The sequence below is a fragment of the Paralichthys olivaceus genome, chromosome 5, assembly GCF_024713975.1.
Source record: "Paralichthys olivaceus isolate ysfri-2021 chromosome 5, ASM2471397v2, whole genome shotgun sequence".
NCBI classification, from domain to species: domain Eukaryota; kingdom Metazoa; phylum Chordata; class Actinopteri; order Pleuronectiformes; family Paralichthyidae; genus Paralichthys; species Paralichthys olivaceus.
This window is the reverse complement of record NC_091097.1, coordinates 25,279,340-25,299,452: the sequence shown is the minus strand read 5'-3', so window position 1 is coordinate 25,299,452 and position 20,113 is coordinate 25,279,340.

Here is a 20,113-nt window from a genome sequence, read left to right as displayed (position 1 = left end):
TTAGCTGGAGTCCTGTTTCCAGGCACTTCATCAATGTAAATTTTATATATTTTAATATTTACTCTGTCTAGGTGTCTGCTAACTTCTGCTCTTAAGTGCTGTGCTAGGTTTGAGCAGTGTTTTGTATCTTTTTCACTGAAAGCAGCTGATGGAAACCATGGTGATGACAGTGACTGAACTAGAGCATTACTCAACTTCTTTCTTAGAGTTGCTGAGGAGGTCTGTCTTCTCACCTTTGTGTTGGTAGAGGTGGTTTCTGGTTGTTCCCCACTCCCACTTCTAAATCAGTTGAATGACTTTCATAATGAGTTCAGAGACTGGGGGAAACACATTGAGAACAAATAGATGCATTTCCTTCTCATTTCAATCACGTAAATAAACAGTACTTTCACACTGACCATGAGTTTTGAAAGCTCTATCCTCCAGACTGTGGCTCCAGGTGTCTACTTCCTCCAGCAGCTCCACGCTCCACTGCTGAAAAATACTTTTTCTTTCCTCCATATTCTTTGACCCCAGCAGCATAGAACGATTAACATTAACCTTGTCTGGAAAAATGAGAATCTAATAAGCACCATGCATTCTTTATTGTATCACACATGATCACAGACAAGAGGAATCATTGACAACATTTCTCTCTGGGTGTCAATGCAGTTTGACGAATGAGCTTACAGCTGCCAAAATAACAGCATTTAATGGGTAAAACTATGTCATCTGAGCAGGACCATCACCTTCTAGTATTTAAAGAAAAGTAAAAATAAGCCCCCTCACCCCTCCATAGTAACTGGATATTACCAGGAACATGTAATGAGACTTTATTTTGAAAATAAGCCCCCCCAATAGTAACTGGATGTTAGCAGGAAGTCTGTACAGAGCCTTTATTTTGAAAATAAGCCCCCCCCATTATAATAGAATGTTACTAGGAAACATGTAATGAGCCTGGTTTTTCAAAATAAAACCCCCAGATGGTTACAGGATGTTCCCAGGGAGCCGGAAAAAGAGTAGATTTTCAAAATAAAACTCCCAAATAGTTACAGAATGTTCCAGGAAGCCTGAAAGACGGTGGATTTTCAAAATAAAATGCCCAAATAGTCACTGAATGTTTCCAGGAAGCCTAAAAGATGCTGGTATTTCAAAATAAAGCCCCCAGATGGTTACAGGATGTTCCCAGGGAGCCTGAAAGACACTGGATTTTCAAAATAAAACCGGCAAATAGTTACAGAATATTCCCAGGAAGCCTAGTTACAGAATGTTTCCATGTTTCCAGGAAGCCTTAAAGATGCTGATTTTTCAAAATAAAACTCCTGGATGATGACAAGACCTTACCAGGAAGCCCAAAGGAGTCTGGGGGCTCCGGCGAAGCCCCATGCAATGCATTGGCACTTATATTATTATTCCTCGAACATTCCATGTTTATTATGGGTGCCTTGCCAGCTGGGGGCTCCGCAATGAAGATGTGAAAGGAAACATTCAAGGAAACCTTTTTAAAATCATCACTCAGTCCGACACTCATTACTTCATCCAGGCTCTGACCCATCAGGAGAAGATGGCCTGGATAGACGCCATCAGAGAGCAGACATAGATGTCCACATTTCATTTTGACGTTTCATCTGTTATGAAGAAAACTGAAATTACACATTCCATGAATGTACTGTAGCAACAAACTGGGCCCATGATTTTAAATTACATAACATAGCTGTTGATCTGATCTTCCCAAATAAAAAACTAATAATTCTGTATTTGAATTGAAAATCAAATTCCATTTGATCCTACTTATAGCTGTAAGAAAATGATGATGTAAAGTAAGTAATGAGCTTATAAATATATTGTTTAATACTCAATGTATGGTTCTCAATTTCTCACTTGTGAATGCTTACAAAAAAAAGCACTTTGTTGGGAGGGCTCTTTCCTAATTTCAAATTTCCATTTCTATTTCTAAATAAAAGTTTAGAAATTTAGAAAAAATGTTATTGAAATTATCCAGTTATCCAATATTTCTAAAAACAAACACTTCAAACTGAGCTGTGTCGCAGAACTTATTCAATATACTTATTATAGCTTAATATACATCAGACCTGAGCTAACACTCTCAATAATGTAACGTGTTGACTTCATGAATGGATTCGTTATTTCAAATTTCAAGCACTGGAAAAAGTGATATTATAATTGCCTGTTCCACTATTACATCATAGTTTCATACTTTGGCTGGAATATATATGTTTGATTACATTTTATGTGGTATCACATGGGTCCTAAAAGTCTGAGATGTTGCTTGGTGAAACTCCTAGGTGGTTTTTACTCAACTGCAGGATCTGACGACAAGAGAAAGTACATGTCAAGACAAGAAAATCCTCAGGAGATTTTCATATTGTGCACAACTGGAAGGCTCGCTGGTTTGTGCTGATGCCAGACAAGCTGCTGTATTATAAATACGAAGGAGGCAGAAGAGACTCGTGTCAGCGAGGGAAGATCCCACTGAAGGACTGTGTGCTGACTTGTCCTTTTCTAGAATGCGAAAATCGTCCGGTGAGTTTTTGTCAGACTCAAGAACAAAACGAGATTAGAAAAAGATTCCAGACAACTTTGTTTTTTCAAGTCTTTTTATTTGAACAATGTAGACACTGTGAAAATGTATCTTTTAAGTAATTCCCCAATCAGAGAGGCCTCACTCGATGAGACAGGAAATGTCCTCAGGTTAATGTCCTGTCAGGACCTGAGTTCAAACATCTTCCAGCTTTCGAGACAACAATTTGTTCCCCAAAGAAGAAATAATTACATTTCCAACAGCAGTACATAAACACTGAAATAAGTATATATCAGTTACAGCACATTCAATATAGAATCTACTGTCATGTCTAATGGGGTGGAGTCAGGATGAGGGGATGGTTGAGGTAGAGGAAAGATGAGAGGAGATTATGATGAGCGCCAGCATGGAAAGAGAAAACTGAATATATTCCTTCTCTCTGTCCCTTTTCTCTCCTCCTTCTCCTTCTTCTTCAGTTCTTTGCTCTCCTCCTTTGCCTTCTTCTTCTTGTCCTTCTCCTGGAAGCTGGCCTCCTGTTCCAGGACTCTGCACCTCAGCCGCTTGTTACAGTTCTTCTGCAGAGCTTGGAATTTGACCTTCCATTGCTTTTGCACTTTCTGCTTCTCCACGTGCTGGAGCTGAAGATCTTTGACCTCCTTCTCCAACTCTTCCATCATGTTGGCCAAGTCGTCTTTGACCTGACACAGCTGTGAGACGGAAGAGTCTAGGCTTTTATCCAGAGCAGCCTTCTCAACAGTCAGCTGGCTCTTCAGAGCAGACTGTATTGCAGCTGCAGCAGCGTTTTGTGCTGCCTCCTTCCTCAGAGCAGTTATCTCTGCCGCCTGCTCCTCCATAGCTGCCAGCCTCTCCGCAGTCAGCTTCTGCAATGCAGCGTTTTCTGCAGTCAGAGCAGTGTTCTTTGCTGCCTTCTTCCTCAGAGCAGTTATCTCTGCCACCTGCTCCTTCATAGCTGCCTTCTTCTTTGCAGCCAGCGTCTTTAATTCAGCATTTTCTGCAACCAGAGCAGTGTTCTCTGCTGCCTGCTTCTTTAATGCAGAATTTTTTTCAGTGTTTTGTGCAGCCTGCTTTTTCAGAGCAGTTATCTCTGCTGCCTGCTCCTTCATAGCTGCCTGCTTCTCCGCAGCCAGCTTCTTTAATGTTGCATTTTCTGCAGTCAGAGCAGTGTTCTCTGCTGCCTCCTTCCTCAGAGCAGTTATCTCTGCCGCCTGCTCCTTCATAGCTGCATTCTCAGCAGCGAGCTCCTTGTTCTCCCTCTTTGAGTCCAGCAGGGCTTGGCGGAGGGCCTTCAGCATTTTGGTGACGCTGCACCCATTATTTTGGGCAGTATCATGAGACTGCATTTGTTCAAATGACTGAAAGACAAAAATATACATATAACAGGTAAAAACACAAAACACACTAACTTCAGAAATATTCAAAGATACAGAGCTTGATGATTTTTTGTCATTTACACACGTCTGCTTTTAAAGTCTGTAAAACTACAGTAAAGTAAGATGAAGAAAGAAATGACAATTGTGTTTTGTGGATAAAACTAAAAACAGTTTAACCTGAAGTCTCTCCTGCTAAGAACAAAACTTACTTTGTCTCCTGAGCCGTTGATCTTCTCCATGTTGGATGAACGCAGGTGATCCAGTGGAACAAAGTTCTTTAAAAGTATTTTTGCTGTGAAGCGCTGGTCTACTGACTGTCAATCTGTGACAGTTTAACAAAGTTGTTAGAGAAAAGATTCTCGTGCAGCCGTCCTCTACTAATGGTGGTAGAGTCTGATTCTGCTGAGAATTGTTTCTCCTTAATACAAAGGAATCTTAATAAAAAGGGATCTAAATCTTTATATGAGAGGCAATTGGCTTTGATCTAGAATCCAGAGGTCTAAATGTGACATCAAAGGATTAGAGGACTGCCTGTTTTGTCATGTGAAATGGGATGAAACATCATTACCAAACACACACACACAAACACAGACACACACACACACACACACACACTTCAGTCTGATCTTCTTGCTGTCTTATGTCACATGTCAGGATGAGCTCAGCCCCACCGGCAGCTTCTCTCTGCGCAGCTGTCTGGTGCCGTCTCTGGATGATAACGGAGTTCCCTCAGGTGGGTTTACCAGAACATGTTACAGTTTTTTTTGATTGCTAAACGACAGTGGGCACAACTGGAGTCACATGTGCAAAACTCTAACTACAGTCTGCACAGCAGCAGTTCATGTGGACCAAACTCTAGTTCGTTTTTCATTGCTTGAACACAGTTTTCAAAACTCTACACACTTATCCCATGACTTTAACCACAACCTGCACAACACTGTGGATTTACAGCACTTTGTTCAAATGCTAACACACTGCTGTCAAAACTGTGAACCACATTCAAAACGGAATAGATTTCAGCCTTGTGCCTTTCAAACACTGCTGATTGCAATTTCAGCTGAAAGGCTAAGCAGGTGTCTTGTTTTAAACTTGTTAGTGAACACACACACACATATATATATATATTACAGTATATATAGGTAGAGCTCAGAAAGACTCATTTTGGAAATGGAACAAGGAAGATGGGTTCGTGGAGGGAGAAGGGTGGCAGGGAGAGGGCGGATGCATGGAGGAAGACAAAGAAGACAAAGAGCTGTTATTTCAGATGAAATAAGGGCTACACTTATAGACCATGTCGTGAACCATGGTCTCTCATTGAGAGAGGCAGGGTTGAGGGTGCAACCCAATCTGCAAAGATCCACAGTGGCATCTCTAATGCGAATTTTCTATCATACAAACAGGTGAAAGTTACATCCTTACAGTAAATGAAAACATTACAGCAATCTTTTTTGTATTGCAATTATAGAATATTTACACAGATATATATTACAGTAAGTTTGACTGTAAAATATATTTTTACAACAGGACCCAAAGGCTGCCCCCAACAGGGGGAAGAGGAAAAATATTTTCAGATGCGCAGGAAAATGCTATTGTTGACATGGTTGTTGTCAACAATGCAATAAAACTGCGGGAGATTCACGATAGAGTGCTGGCTGATAATGATATATTTGAAAATGTTATTTCTGTCAGCACAACAACTATTGCTCGAGTCCTAAAGAAACACCAAGTTACAATGTAACAGTTATACACTGTACCGTTCAAGAGAAACAGTGAACCGCCCACATGACCAAATGTCTCTTTTGGAAGCCATGCGTGCCGGATGTGAGGACACGAGTCCAGAGGACTGCCAGGGATGGATAAGGCACTCCAGAAGGTTCTTCCCCAGGTGCATGGCAAGAGAGAACATTAGATGTGATGTTGATGAAAACCTGTGGCCTGATGCTAGAGAGAGGCAGGATTAGCCCCTCAATTATTTGTTCGAATTACAGTATGTACTTTTAGTTTCTACCTTTTTTTTCTCAGTACTGTAATTCTGTAAATTACTACAGACTATTGAAGCAAACTGCTAATTTTCATTTACCTTAAAGAATTATGTTCTAAATCATGTGAAAGAATGTCACTCTTTTCTTTGAAGAAAATATGACATTTTATGAAGTCACTGAAATTGTTCAAGCTGTAAAGATGAAAAGTTTGTATTTTCTGTATTGGTGTTTGATGCTAGTGTTTTTACTCTCAGTGTGTTCTGAGTGACAGTGTGTGTTATCTCAGTGAGGGTTGTGCATAGTGTTTGGCTGCACTGAGCGTGTTTTGAGCCATGTGTTAAGAGTTGTGTTGCTTGGAATGAGTTTTGCAGGTGATGTGAACTGTTTAGCTCAGGTGACTGTTGGTAGTGCAGACTGTAGTTAGAGTTTTGCACATGTGACTCCAGTTGTGCCCACTGTCGTTTGGCAATCGAAAAAAACTGTAAAACAAGACATCGGTGTTTTTGAGAATAATGACATTTTTATCTGTCAGCAAATCTGAACTTTATCCTGCTGATGAAATTTGCCTCGTGTTGTGAAACACAGGAGTGATGATGAGGAGATGAATACAAATAATTATTAGATATATAAAAATAAAAAGTTACTGTTTTGATTTACATCTTTTAACTGCAACTCTGTCATATTTTATGTTTATATCTCTAATCTCTGTTGCATAACTTTCACTTATAATCACAATACTTGCCATTTTAATTTGCTTTATCTCCCCTCACCTTCTAATTTCCATTGATTGTTCTAATTCTGATTTATTTTATAACTTAATCCATTGAAACTTTATTGATTTTATCTCCATCCTGTTTTTTCCTTCTGTGCAGGTGTGAAAGGAAACATTCAAGGCAACCTGTTTAAAATCATCACTCAGTCCGACACTCATTACTTCATCCAGGCTCCGACCCATCAGGAGAAGATGGCCTGGATAGACGCCATCAGAGAGCAGACATAGATGTCCACATTTCATTTTGACGTTTCATCTGTTATGAAGAAAACTGAAATTACACATTCCATGAATGTACTGTAGCAACAAACTGGGCCCACGATTTTAAATTACATAACATAGCTGTTGATCTGATCTTCCCAAATAAAAAACTAATAATTCTGTATTTAAAAGTTTGAACATGGAGGATTTAAATGTATTTAAAAGATACAAATGTAGCAATTCTTTTGTGATTTAAGTTTTCTTCAGTATTAAACATTAACATTTTTAAATCTCTCTATATGTTGACTTTTTCATAAATCTACACACCAGTGGTGCAAAGTACATATACAGGTCAAGTTTAGCACGTGTGTATAATTTAGTAAACATGAGCTTAACTTGATTAATTCCATTTGATCCTACTTATAGCTGTAAGAAAATAATGATGTAAAGTAAGTAATGAGCTTATAAATATATTGTTTAATACTCAATGTATGGTTCTCAATTTTTCTCACTTGTGAATGCTTACAAAAAACGCACTTTGTTGGGAGGTCTCTTTCCTAATTTCAAATTTCCATTTCTATTTCTAAATAAAAGTTTAGAGATTTAGAATTTTTTTTATTATTATCTAAAAACAAACAATTCAAACAGAGCTGTGTCGCAGAACTTATTCAATATACTTATTATAGCTTAATATACATCAGACCTGAGCTAACACTCTCAATAATGTAACGTGTTGACTTTATGAATGGATTCGTTATTTCAAATTTTAAGCACTGGAAAAAGTGATATTATAATTGCCTGCTCCACTATTACATCATAGTTTCATACTTTGGCTGGAATATATATGTTTGATTACATTTTATGTGGTATCAAATGGGTCCTAAAAGTCTGAGATGTTGCTTGGTGAAACTCCTAGGTGGTTTTTACTCAACTGCAGGATCTGACGACAAGAGAAAGTACATGTCAAGACAAGAAAATCCTCAGGAGATATTCATATTGTGCACAACTGGAAGGCTCGCTGGTTTGTGCTGATGCCAGACAAGCTGCTGTATTATAAATACGAAGGAGGCAGAAGAGACTCGTGTCAGCGAGGGAAGATCCCACTGAAGGACTGTGTGCTGACTTGTCCTTTTCTAGAATGCGAAAATCGTCCGGTGAGTTTTTGTCAGACTCAAGAACAAAATGAGATTAGAAAAAGATTCCAGACAACTTTGTTTTTTCAAGTCTTTTTATTTGATCAATGTAGACACTGTGAAAATGTATCTTTTAAGTAATTCCCCAATCAAAGAGGCCTCACTCGATGAGACAGGAAATGTCCTCAGGTTAATGTTCTGTCAGGACCTGAGTTCAAACATCTTCCAGCTTTCGAAACAACAATTTGTTCCCCAAAGAAGAAATAATTACATTTCCAACAGCAGTACATAAACACTGAAATAAGTATATATCAGTTACAGCACCTTCAATATAGAATCTACTCTCATGTCTCATGGGGTGGAGTCAGGATGAGGGGATGGTTGAGGTAGAGGAAAGATGAGAGGAGATTATGATGAGCGCCAGCATGGAAAGAGAAAACTGAATATATTCCTTCTCTCTGTCCCTTTTCTCTCCTCCTTCTCCTTCTTCTTCAGTTCTTTGCTCTCCTCCTTTGCCTTCTTCTTCTTGTCCTTCTCCTGGAAGCTGGCCTCCTGTTCCAGGACTCTGCACCTCAGCCGCTTGTCACAGTTCTTCTGCAGAGCTTGAAATTTGACCTTCCATTGCTTTTGCACTTTCTGCTTCTCCACGTGCTGGAGCTGAAGATCTTTGACCTCCTTCTCCAACTCTTCCATCATGTTGGCCAAGTCGTCTTTGACCTGACACAGCTGTGAGATGGAAGAGTCTAGGCTTTTATCCAGAGCAGCCTTCTCAACAGTCAGCTGACTCTTCAGAGCAGTTATCTCTGCCGCCTGCTCCTCCATAGCTGCCAGCCTCTCTGCAGTCAGCTTCTGCAATGCAGCGTTTTCTGCAGTCAGCTTCTGCAATGCAGCGTTTTCTGCAGTCAGAGCACTGTTCTTTGCTGCCTTCTTCCTCAGAGCAGTTATCTCTGTCACCTGCTCCTTCATAGCTGCCTTCTTCTTTGCAGCCAGCTTCTTTAATGTTGCATTTTCTGCAGCCAGAGCAGTGTTCTCTGCTGCCTGCTCCTTCATAGCTGCCTGCTTCTCCGCAGCCAGCTTCTTTAATGTTGCATTTTCTGCAGCCAGAGCAGTGTTCTCTGCTGCCTCCTTCCTCAGAGCAGTTATCTCTGCCGCCTGCTCCTTCATAGCTGCTGGTCACAGATTGACAGTCTACTGACTGTCAATCTGTGACAGTTTAACAAAGTTGTTAGAGAAAAGGTTCTCGTGCAGTCGTCCTCTACTAATGGTGGTAGAGTGTGATTCTGCTGAGAATAGTTTCTCCTTAATACAAAGGAATCTTAATAAAAAGGATCTTAATCTTTATATGAGAGGTAATTGGCTTTGATCTAGAATCCAGAGGTCTAAATTTGACATCAAAGGATTAGAGGACTGCCTGTTTTGTCATGTGACATGGGCTGAAACATCAATACCAACTGGCAATGCATTGCAGGGGCGAAGCCTCCTTCTTTGCAGCCAGCTTCTTTAAGCTGGCTGGGGCGAAGCCCCATGCAATGCATTGGCACTTATATTATTATTCCTCAAACATTCCAGGGATATTATTCTTCTTCCGTCATTTTTTCGTCCCGCTACTCCTCCCACAGATTTCATCGCACATACTCGAGACCTATAAAAATACATGCGGAAATACGTCGAATGGTGTGCTATGACTTTTCTTAACGCTCCCCAATAAAAAATAGATCTGTACATTCGGGGAAGTCTTGGTATTCTCACGGTGTTTTCATTTCACAGATAGGACTTAAAGTTTTTGAGTAAGATACATTTGTTTGAAGAGTGGCGCTAGAGCACAGCCCTCTGACTTCCCCATTGACTCCAATGTAGATCTCAAAAAATGATTCCTGATGAGAAAACTAAATTTCTAAATTGCTCTCACAGTGTTATTTCTTAACTCTTATTAAATAAAAACATATGTGGACGTCGGCCAAAGTCTTGGGATTATCACAATGTGTTTATTTCTCAGATAGGAGTTATAGATTTTGAGTTAGAAGCATTTGTTTGAGGGGTGGTCTGAAGCTTGTTCGGCTCTCTAAAGTGAGGGGACAACAGGTGTTTCTCATCAAATCAGTGAGTAACCATAGCAACCCCATAGACTGACAGAGGCCTAGTGGTTAAGGACCTTGCATCATGTGACGTGAGTCTGGGTTCAAGACCGGGTGAGGGCGGGACATGTTGCTTCACTTTTAAAAATTTAAATAAAAATTAAAATAAGCCCCCAACCCCAGGGGCAGCGCGTCCCATTGGGCAAGTCGGGCAGTTGCCCAGGGCCTCGGCCGCCAGGGGGCCTCGTCGTATTTACGATTTTTTTTTTTTTTTTTAAATAATTCAAATAAATCACTTGTCATTGCACATGCATGTGACTGGAATGTAATGTTTCTAAGTGTCTTCTTAATTTGTTGGGTCTCATACTGTCAGCTGCCAGAGTTGCCACAGGAACGAGCTCTGATCTCACTGTGTGTCTCTCAGCGAATGAGAGAGGGCGGAGCCCCGGCTCCTGTGTGTGTGTGTGCTGTCTGGACACACACACACACACACACACACACACAGGAGCCCGCACAAAACTGTACAGGGAGCCGCTGCAGAGACGCGGGTTGCCGAGTCCTGTCTACGGCGAAATAACGATTTGTTTACAATTTCACCGTTAATTAAAGAGATGCGGACGTCAAAACATTAGTTCCGCCTCACATTTCCCCTCCCGGTGGGCGCGCGACACAGTTTGAGAATCACTGCAGATTTGGGAGATCGAGAGCCGGTGAACTGTACCCCGCGCCCCTCCCCTTCCCCCTTCTCACACAGCATCAAGCCGGGGCGCCTAGTGTGGTGGAGTGTGATCGCTGAAACATGAAACGATTTCAAAGTGGCAGTGACAAAAGAAAGAAGAAAAGGGAGGAGGAGAAGTTAAGGGAGATATTACCTAAGTTTTTCCAATCAAAGAATTTGTCTGTGGAAAATGAAGACATATCTGATAATGTTTCAAGTGCTGCTGGGCCAAGTTTAGCTATTGCTAGCAGCAGCAGACACACAGCCACTTCAGCACCAACTAGCCCTGCCTGCCTTGCTTCTAAAAACGATGAGACATCATCGTGTACCACAGCTGCCCATATCCCTGACACTGACACCTGCACTGAAGACGCGCAGGATACTGCCATGGTCATCATCCCTGCTCAAGCACAGCTGGATGATAGGGAGAGCAGTGATGTCAGCAATGTGAGTAACCCCAATGAGACAGTGATCAGTGAAGACCCAGCATTATGGCCTGAAATAATTACAGATAGGGAGAGAATTGAAATTGTTAGAACAGGACCAGTACAAACTCGAAACTTTAATTACCCCCAAAACACAGATAACCCGCCAAGGAGATTCACGATTGAAAACTTTGAAATGAAAATGAAAAACGGGGAACAAATTACAAGGAAGTGGCTCGTCTACTCGACCAGTGCTGATGCAGTTTATTGTTTTGCATGTCGCATCTTCGGGAAAAACAAAATCTCACTCAGTCTCAGCACCAATGGATTTCGTGCATGGAAACATATCAGAGAACATCTCAGAACTCATGAGCGCAGCAGGGAGCAGATAGATAATATGGAAAATTGGCGCCAACTTGTGGCAAGATTGAAACTTAACACCACAATTGACTCCGTGAACCAAGAGCTGATAAATAAGGAAATTACCCACTGGAAAATGGTGCTGAGGAGACTCTTTGCCATTGTATGCCATTTGGCTGAACAGAATTTAGCATTTCGAGGCCACACTGAACACCTGTACCAAACCAGAAATGGGAACTTCCTGGGTCAGGTTGAATTAATGGCCCAATTCGACCCAGTGATGAATGAACACTTGAGGAGAATCCAAAACCAAGAATGCAGAGATCATTACCTCAGCAAACAGATAATGAGAATGTCTGTAATAGCACAAAAGACCACAGATGCTGTTGTATCTCTGGTAAAGAGAGCCAAGTACTTTGCTGTCATAATGGACTGTACACCAGACAACAGCCATACTGAACAGCTAACCCTTGTAATGCGCATTGTTAACTGTGCAGAAAATGTGGGTATTTCCATTGAGGAGCATTTTCTTGGTTTTGTTGATGTCCATGACACAACTGGGAAATGAAACGGACCAACTGACCAAATTTGATCTTGACATCTGTGACTGTCGTGGGCAGGCATACGACAATGGGAGCAACATGCAGGGTAAGCACCAGGGTGTACAGAGGAGAGTGCTAGACACAAACAAGAAGGCCCTGTATGTGCCATGTGGGAGTCACAGTTTAAATGTGGTTATTTGTGATGTGGCACAGTCATCTAGACAGTCTGTGAACTTCTTTGGTGTCCTCCAGAGATTGTACAACTTGTTCAGCTCCTCTGTGCAACGGTGGGAGATTATGCAGAAACATGTACTGATGATGACTGTCAAAAAGTCTGTCTTCAACCAGATGGGAGTGCAGAGTGGACAGTGTAAAAGCTCTCCGGTACCAAATGCCTCAGTTTGTGAAAGCCTTGGAGGCACTCATTGACCATGCCATGACCAAAAGACCTACAGATTCTGAGACTGTGTCCAAGTGTGAAGCACTTTTGAAAGACATACAGACCTGGAGTTTCCTTGTGAGTGTTATTGTTTGGTATAACATTCTGTACCAAATAAATCACATCAGCAAACTCTTTCAGAGTCCAAAAGTCTCAATAGAGACCCTGAAAAGAGAGATGGATGGACTTGGAGAAAGTCTGCAAGAGTACAGAGAAAGTGGGCTTAAATCAGCGCAGACAGATGCCAGGGAGATGGCAGAGGAATTAAAAATTGAGATGACACTCCCTGAACAGAGACAGCGAACAACTACTCGAAGATGCCTGTATGAAGGAGGAGAGGAGACAAAGTTCACCCCTGAAGAGCGTTTCAACAGGGACATCTTTTTACCTCTCATTGATACAGCCCTTTGTAGCATCAGAAATCGATTTGCTCAGACAGAGACATATTTCGGTCTTTATGGATTTCTTTATTCATTGGAGAACATGAAAAAAGCAGTGCATGAAAGAACACTCGGCATTAGCTGCCAGAAGATGGAGGTGGAAACAGAGGATGTTGGTGCTGATTTGGAACTGGAGATAAGGGCTGCAGTTAAAGCCTTTCCAGACTGCATCTCCTCCCCTTCAGAAATGCTTGATTACATACAAAAGGAGAACTTACTGGATTGTTACCCCAACCTAAGCATTGCACTCCGATTACTTCTCACACTGCCTGTCACTGTTGCTTCTGGGGAAAGGAGTTTTTCTGCCTTGAAACTAATCAAGACATATCTGAGGTCCACCATGGCTCAGGAGCGACTGTCAGATCTGGCAGTAATATGCATTGAGCAAGATGTGAGGAGAAAGCTAGAAATGGACGATGTCATCACTGCATTTGCCAATGCTAAAGCACGAAGAATCAGGATTTAATCCTGCACTCAACACTCACACACAGTAAGTGGCAGTTATAACTCCTTTCAATTCATGCCATTTTCATTAAAATGCTATACTGAATGCTAACTTATATGCTCCTTCTCTCTTTTAGTCTGCTTTTTCAGGTATTTGCTCACCTCAGTCACATCCACTTGTCTCCCTTTCACTAACTCACTCACTCACTCATTCACTCAAAATTGTTCTTTGCCCAGGGCCTGCAATTAGCCAGAACCGCCCCTGCCCAACCCCCCCCATAGTAACTGGATATTACCAGGGACATGTAATGAGCCTTTATTTTGAAAAAAAGCCCCCCCCAATAGTAATAGGATGCTACCAGGATGTCTATACAGAGCCTTTATTTTGGAAATAAGCCCCCCCCCATTGTAATAGAATGTTACCAGGAAGTCTGTACAGAGCCTGGTTTTTCAAAATAAAACCCCCAGATGGTTACAGGTTCCCAGGGAGCCGGAACAAGAATGGATTTTCAAAATAAAACTCCCAAATTGTGACAGAATGTTCCCAGGAAGCCTGAAAGATGCTGGATTTTCAAAATAAAACCCCTAAATAGTCACAAAATATTCCCAGGAAGCCTGAAAGACACTGGATTTTCAAAATAAACCCCCCAAGTAGTTACAGAATATTCCCAGGAAGCCTAAAAGATGCTGGACTTTCAAAATAAAAAACCCAGATAGTTGCGGGATGTTGTCAGGATGCCTGAAGGAGGCTGGATTTTCAAAATAAAAAACCCAAATAGTCCGGGGAAGTTCCCAGGAAGCCTGAAGGAGGCTGAATTTTTAAAAGTAAATCCCATGGATGGTGATCAGACCTAACAACCTTATAACATGGTTTCTCTCTCTATCTGAAATTGGTAAAGTTCCTCTGTTGCCAACCTGGAACGTGTTATCAAAATGCAGCTTTTATACATGTCTTTCTCTCTCACTGTCTCACTCTCTCTGTCATGGCGGAGTGAGTGTGTGTGGATCTGAGAGCTGGTGGTGGTTTCTGAGCGTTAAATCGTTTCATTTGCCTTATTTTCTCACTATTTAATGTTATATTTCTCACATAGTTTAATAATCACGTTATCTCACAGTAGTTTATAGTTGGTGTTGGTGTATTTGTTTGTTTCCCCTCGCCGGCGTCTTGCCGGTAGCGTGGCAGGCGCCATGTCTGCCGCGAGTTTTAAACATCTCACCCGCAAACACGGTGTGAAGATCTCTGCCACCTTCCCCTGCAGCGTGGAGGACATCAGCCTCGCTGTGGGGGAGAAGGTCGGCCACAGCGGCGGCGTGTCGGCCGCTCGAATGAACAGTGCCGTGGTTGTTTTCCTGGACCGAGTGGAGAAGGTGAACTCGGTCGTCGAGACAGGAATCACCGTGAACGGCGTCTTTGTACAGGTGCTACCTCTGTCCCAACCCGCCACCAAGGTAGTCCTGTCCAACGTCCCCCCCTTCATAACCGATGAGTTCCTCAGCAGAGAGCTGTCCAGACACGGGAAGGTGGCGTCCCCGATCCGCAAGATGTTGTCTGGATGTAAGTCTCCGTTACTGAAACACGTAGTGTCTCACCGGAGACAGCTTTATATGATACTTAACAACCGGAGCGAGGAGCTCAACCTTCGCTTCCACGTTAAAGTAGATGATTACGACTACGTGATTTTCGCCACTTCATCGGTGATGAAGTGCTTCGGTTGTGGAGAGGAGGGACACACGGTGAGAGCATGTCCGGGATGGAGCGCACCGTCTCCACCCGGCCCGGGGGCGGCTGCGGACGCTGGAGCCCCTGCCGCTCCACCGGCACCGGAGCGGCGGAGGTCTCCCGCCTGGGGCGCCGCTCCCGCGGCGGTGGACCTTCCGCCCGGGGGGCCTGCCGCCGCGGGACTGGCGGCCCGGGCCGAGCGGCCAATCGCCGCTCCGCGGACCTCTCCGCGGAGACCCGCCGCTGCGGCCGACCCGACACACAGGGTGAGTACTGTTAATGCACAGGGTGTGAGGGTGGAGGGTATTTTGGGTGAGGAGGGTGTTTTGGGTGAGGTAGGGGAAAGGGAGGTGGGAGGTGAAGGGAAAGAAGAAAGTGGTGGGAGTGGGGTGTGTATGAAACAGGTGGAGGAGAAGACAGGTGAGGAGGAAAGGAAAGGGGGTGAAGAAAAGAGTGAGCAGCAAGGGAAGGGTGGAGAAATCAATGTAAATAAAGGAAATAAAACTGGAGAGAGTAGTGTGTCATGGAGTGAACAGGTGGAGGAGGCTGAGATGGAGGAAGAAGCAGGAAAAGCAGTCAAACCAAAACAAACAATAAAACGCAGGCGATCAACCAGAGGTGTAACAAACGAAGCCAAAAACAGCAAAGTGGAGGAAAATCAGAATAACAGTGATGAAAGTGAGAATGAGTGTGTGTCTGACAGCAGCGATGTCCCAAGTTTTAACAGTAGTCAAAAAAAAAAAAAGTTCACTGGAGAAAAATTAAAACATTTCTTACATCAAACTAAAAACCAACACGGGGTGAAGGTGGAAGAACACTTCCCAGACTTAGGTCTTTTTATTTCCTCGGCCAGACTCCACATGAGCCAGAGGGAAGAGTCTGGCCTCACAGATCAGGAGGTTTTTAGATTAAAGAAACTTGTGCTCAAAGCAAAAAAACAACTGAGCAGTGATGGAAAAGGCAGCAATGTGTGTTTTAATTAACTTATTGTTTTCTATTATAGTTTTTAACATCTCTACCACTATGGATGTTTTTAAAATAGGTGTTTTAAACGTAAACGGTGCAAGAGACCAAAAGAAAAGACATTTTATTTATGAATCAGCCAAAATAAAAAAAATAGATGTCTTCTTTTTACAAGAAACGCATAGTGATTTTAATAATGAGTCTGACTGGAGGAGGGAGTGGGAAGGGGAAGCCATTTTAAGTCACAACACCTCCCTCAGTGGAGGAGTGGGCTTCCTCTTCTCACGGGCTTTTAAACCCAAGGCACTGGAGGTCCAACATTTTATCGAGGGGAGGCTTCTTTTAGTCAAAGCTCAGTTCGACCATTTTGCTGCTGTTTTTATCAACATTTATGCTCCAACATCTGGTGCAGAGAGGAAGCAGTTTTTAGTCAAAGTAAATGACGTTTTAAATGGTTGCTCTACGGAGGATTTTTTATTCTTGGGGGGGGATTTTAACTGCACTGAAGATGCGATTTTAGATCGGAACCACACAGAGCCCCATGCAGCCTCTCAGCATGCCTTGAAGCAGCTGGTCCGCTCTCACGGCCTGGTGGATGTGTGGAGGAGGATGCACCCAGACTCCAGACAGTACACCTGGTCCCACTTCAGAGAGAGCAGGGTCTCCTTAGCCAGACTAGATCGTATTTATTGTTTTAAACATAATTTTAACATTTTTAAGAGTTGTGTTATTATGCCTGCTGGTTTTACTGATCATTCTCTCATTTTATCTCATGTTTTTATCAGGAACATTTTACCCAAAAGTGCTTATTGGCATTTTAATTCTGCTTTAACATTTGATAGGAGTTTTAGAGAGGTCTTTATTTATTTCTGGGGTGTTTTTAGACAGAGGAAGGGCGATTTTAACAATCTTAGGCAGTGGTGGGATCATGGTAAGACACAAATAAGACTATTGTGTCAACAGCACACACTAAACGTCACACGAGATAGCACCAGATCTATGAAGGATCTAGAGACCGAAATAGCGGAACTAGAACATTTAAGTGAGTCCACCGGAAATCGAGGTTATATTGAAAGCCTCAAAGAGAAAAAAATGGCTTTAGCCGACCTGCTGGACAGTAAAGTACAGGGCGCGTTGGTCAGGTCCCGGTTCCAGAACATCACAGAGATGGATGCTCCCTCTAGCTATTTCTTCAGCCTGGAGAAAAAGAACGGGCAGGGGAAAGTAATCCACGCACTGCTGTCTGACACGGGGCAAGAACTGACGGAACCAAGCCAGATACGAGGGCGGGCTGTGAGTTTTTATCAACTTTTATACTCCACCGAGTACAAGGAGGAGCCGGCGCTCCTGGAAGGTTTCTGCGGGGGACTACCCCAAGTCTCTGCAGAGACCAACTCACAGCTCGAGGGCCCCCTCCAGATGCAGGAGCTACTGACCGCCCTGCAGGGCATGCAGGGACGGCGAGCTCCTGGCATTGATGGCCTAACAGTGGAATTTTATAAGGCCTACTGGGACATCCTCGCAAAGGATGTCTCAGAGGTTTTTAATGAGTGTCTGGCCTCTGGTTCCATGCCAGTGTCCTGCAGGAGGGCAGTCCTCACACTACTGCCCAAAAAGGGGAACCTGCAGGACATCAGAAACTGGCGCCCTGTGTCACTGCTCTGTGTGGATTACAAACTCCTGTCCAAAGTATTGGCCTCCAGGCTGGGAAAGGCTATGGAGCAGGTCATCCACCGGGACCAGACCTACTGCGTCCCTGGCAGGTCCATGGTGGACAATGTCCACCTGATTCGAGATGTTTTGGATGTCTCTAGCTCATTAGGTGCAAACACTGGTTTCATTTCCATAGACCAAGAAAAGGCTTTTGACCGTGTTGAACACAACTTCCTGTGGAAAGTGATGGGGAAGTTTGGGTTCAGCGCTGGCTTCATAGCTAAGATCAAGGTGCTGTACAGTGATGTTGAGAGTGTGCTGAAGGTCAACGGCAGTCTGAGTGCTCCTTTTAGAGTGTGTAGAGGTGTCAGGCAGGGCTGCGCTCTGTCAGGGATGCTCTACGCACTCTCCCTGGAACCTCTCCTCCACAAAATACGTTCCAACCTTCAAGGGTTGTTTTATCCTGGTTTTAGTAGAAACATGATTTTATCTGCCTACGCAGACGATCTTATAGTTTTTATTAAGAACCAAATGGAGGTTGACGTTTTAGCAGACATTATTAAGGATTTTAGCTCGGCATCGGCAGCGAGGGTCAACTGGAAAAAAAGCGAAGCCCTCGCTGTCGGTGAGTGGCGCAGCGGTCTCCCGGTTCTCCCCCAAAACCTGGAGTGGAAGAAAGGAGGTTTAAAATATCTCGGGGTGTTTTTAGGAGCAGACCATATAATGAAGAAGAACTGGGAGACCGTCACAGAAAAAATTCAAAACAAACTCAACAATTGGAAATGGCTGCTCCCCCAGATGTCTTTTAGAGGTAGAGTTCTGGTTTTAAACAACTTGGTAGCATCCCAGCTGTGGCACCGACTTACCTGTGTAGACCCCCCCCCAGGCTTACTCGCAGAAATCCAGAGGAAGATGGTTGACTTCCTCTGGGGTGGTCTACACTGGGTGCCACAGGGGGTGCTGTTTTTAGACAGGGAGGAGGGGGGACAGGGCCTTGTCCACCTGGCCAGCCGGACTGCCACTTTTAGACTCCAATTTATCCAAAGGTACCTCACAGGTCCGGCAGATCTGGTGTGGAGAGATGTGACCAGCAGCATCCTGAGGCGTGCAAATAACCTGGGGTTGGATGATGCTCTGTCTTTAACAGATGTTAAATTCTTAAAATTAAGTGGGTTGCCTCCTTTTTATCAAGGTGTTTTTAAATCATGGGCCCTTTTTAACAAAGAAAGGTGCCACAAAGCTGACTCTCTGTACTGGTTGTTGAGAGAACCACTTGTAAATGGAGCCAGACTGGACGTCAGCAACACAACAACACCCGGCCTAATGGCAGCGCTGACCCAGTCTGGAACGGTGACTTTACAGCAGCTGGTGGATGCAGTGGGGCCGGCACTCAACAACACCCAGGCCCTGGGCTCCCTGCTGAGGATGCAGTCTACCCGGGTGGCTCAGAGGATCCTGGAGCTCTGGACCCAGAGGCTCTCCCAAGGAGAAAGGGGCCTCCTGAGGGCCTACCAGAAGGGGGAGAACGAGCCAGATACTACAGACCCCTACCCGGGGATTATCCTGAGCCCAGACCTGGGAGAAAAGACCGGCCCCCTACTAACTGAAATAAACAAACAAAAACTAACCATACACAGAGCCGACAAAGAGACATTTTACAGGAACTGTGTCAAAAGCATCCACCAGACCGGACTGAGCAGCAGACCCCCCACTGTGTGGACAAAGAGGTGGGGAGACAATGGACCCAGCCCGCAGTGGAGGATTTTATACAAACCTCCCCTTAAGAAACGAACAGGCGACCTCCAGTGGAGAATTTTACACGGCGCCGTCGCTTCCAATGCTTTTATTTCTATTCTTAATCCCACCGTTCTTAACAAGTGTCCATTTTGCGACCTGCGTGAGACTATTTATCACGTTTTTACTGAGTGCAAGAGACTGACAAGTTTCTTCTCTCTTTTAACTGCGGTTTTCAGTAGTTTTAACGTCATTTTTACTGAGAAGGTTTTTATCATGGGAGCTGGATACAACAAAAAAAATAAGGATAAATGGCAGCTCCTGAACCACCTCTCAGGTGAGGCCAAGATGGCCATTTACATTGGCAGGAAGAACAGGGTCGAGAACAGAGACGGGCAGGAAGCGAGGGTGGTGTGGGTGGTAAACCTCCGGGCCAGACTCAGACTCGAGTTCAGCTTTTACAAACTAGTGTCTGATCTCGAGTCTTTTAAAAGAATTTGGTGTTTTAATGACATACTCTGCACCGTCACCAACAATGAGCTGTCTTTTCCACACTTTTTAGCAGACTGAGCTATTCTTTTTTATGTTTTATTTTGCATC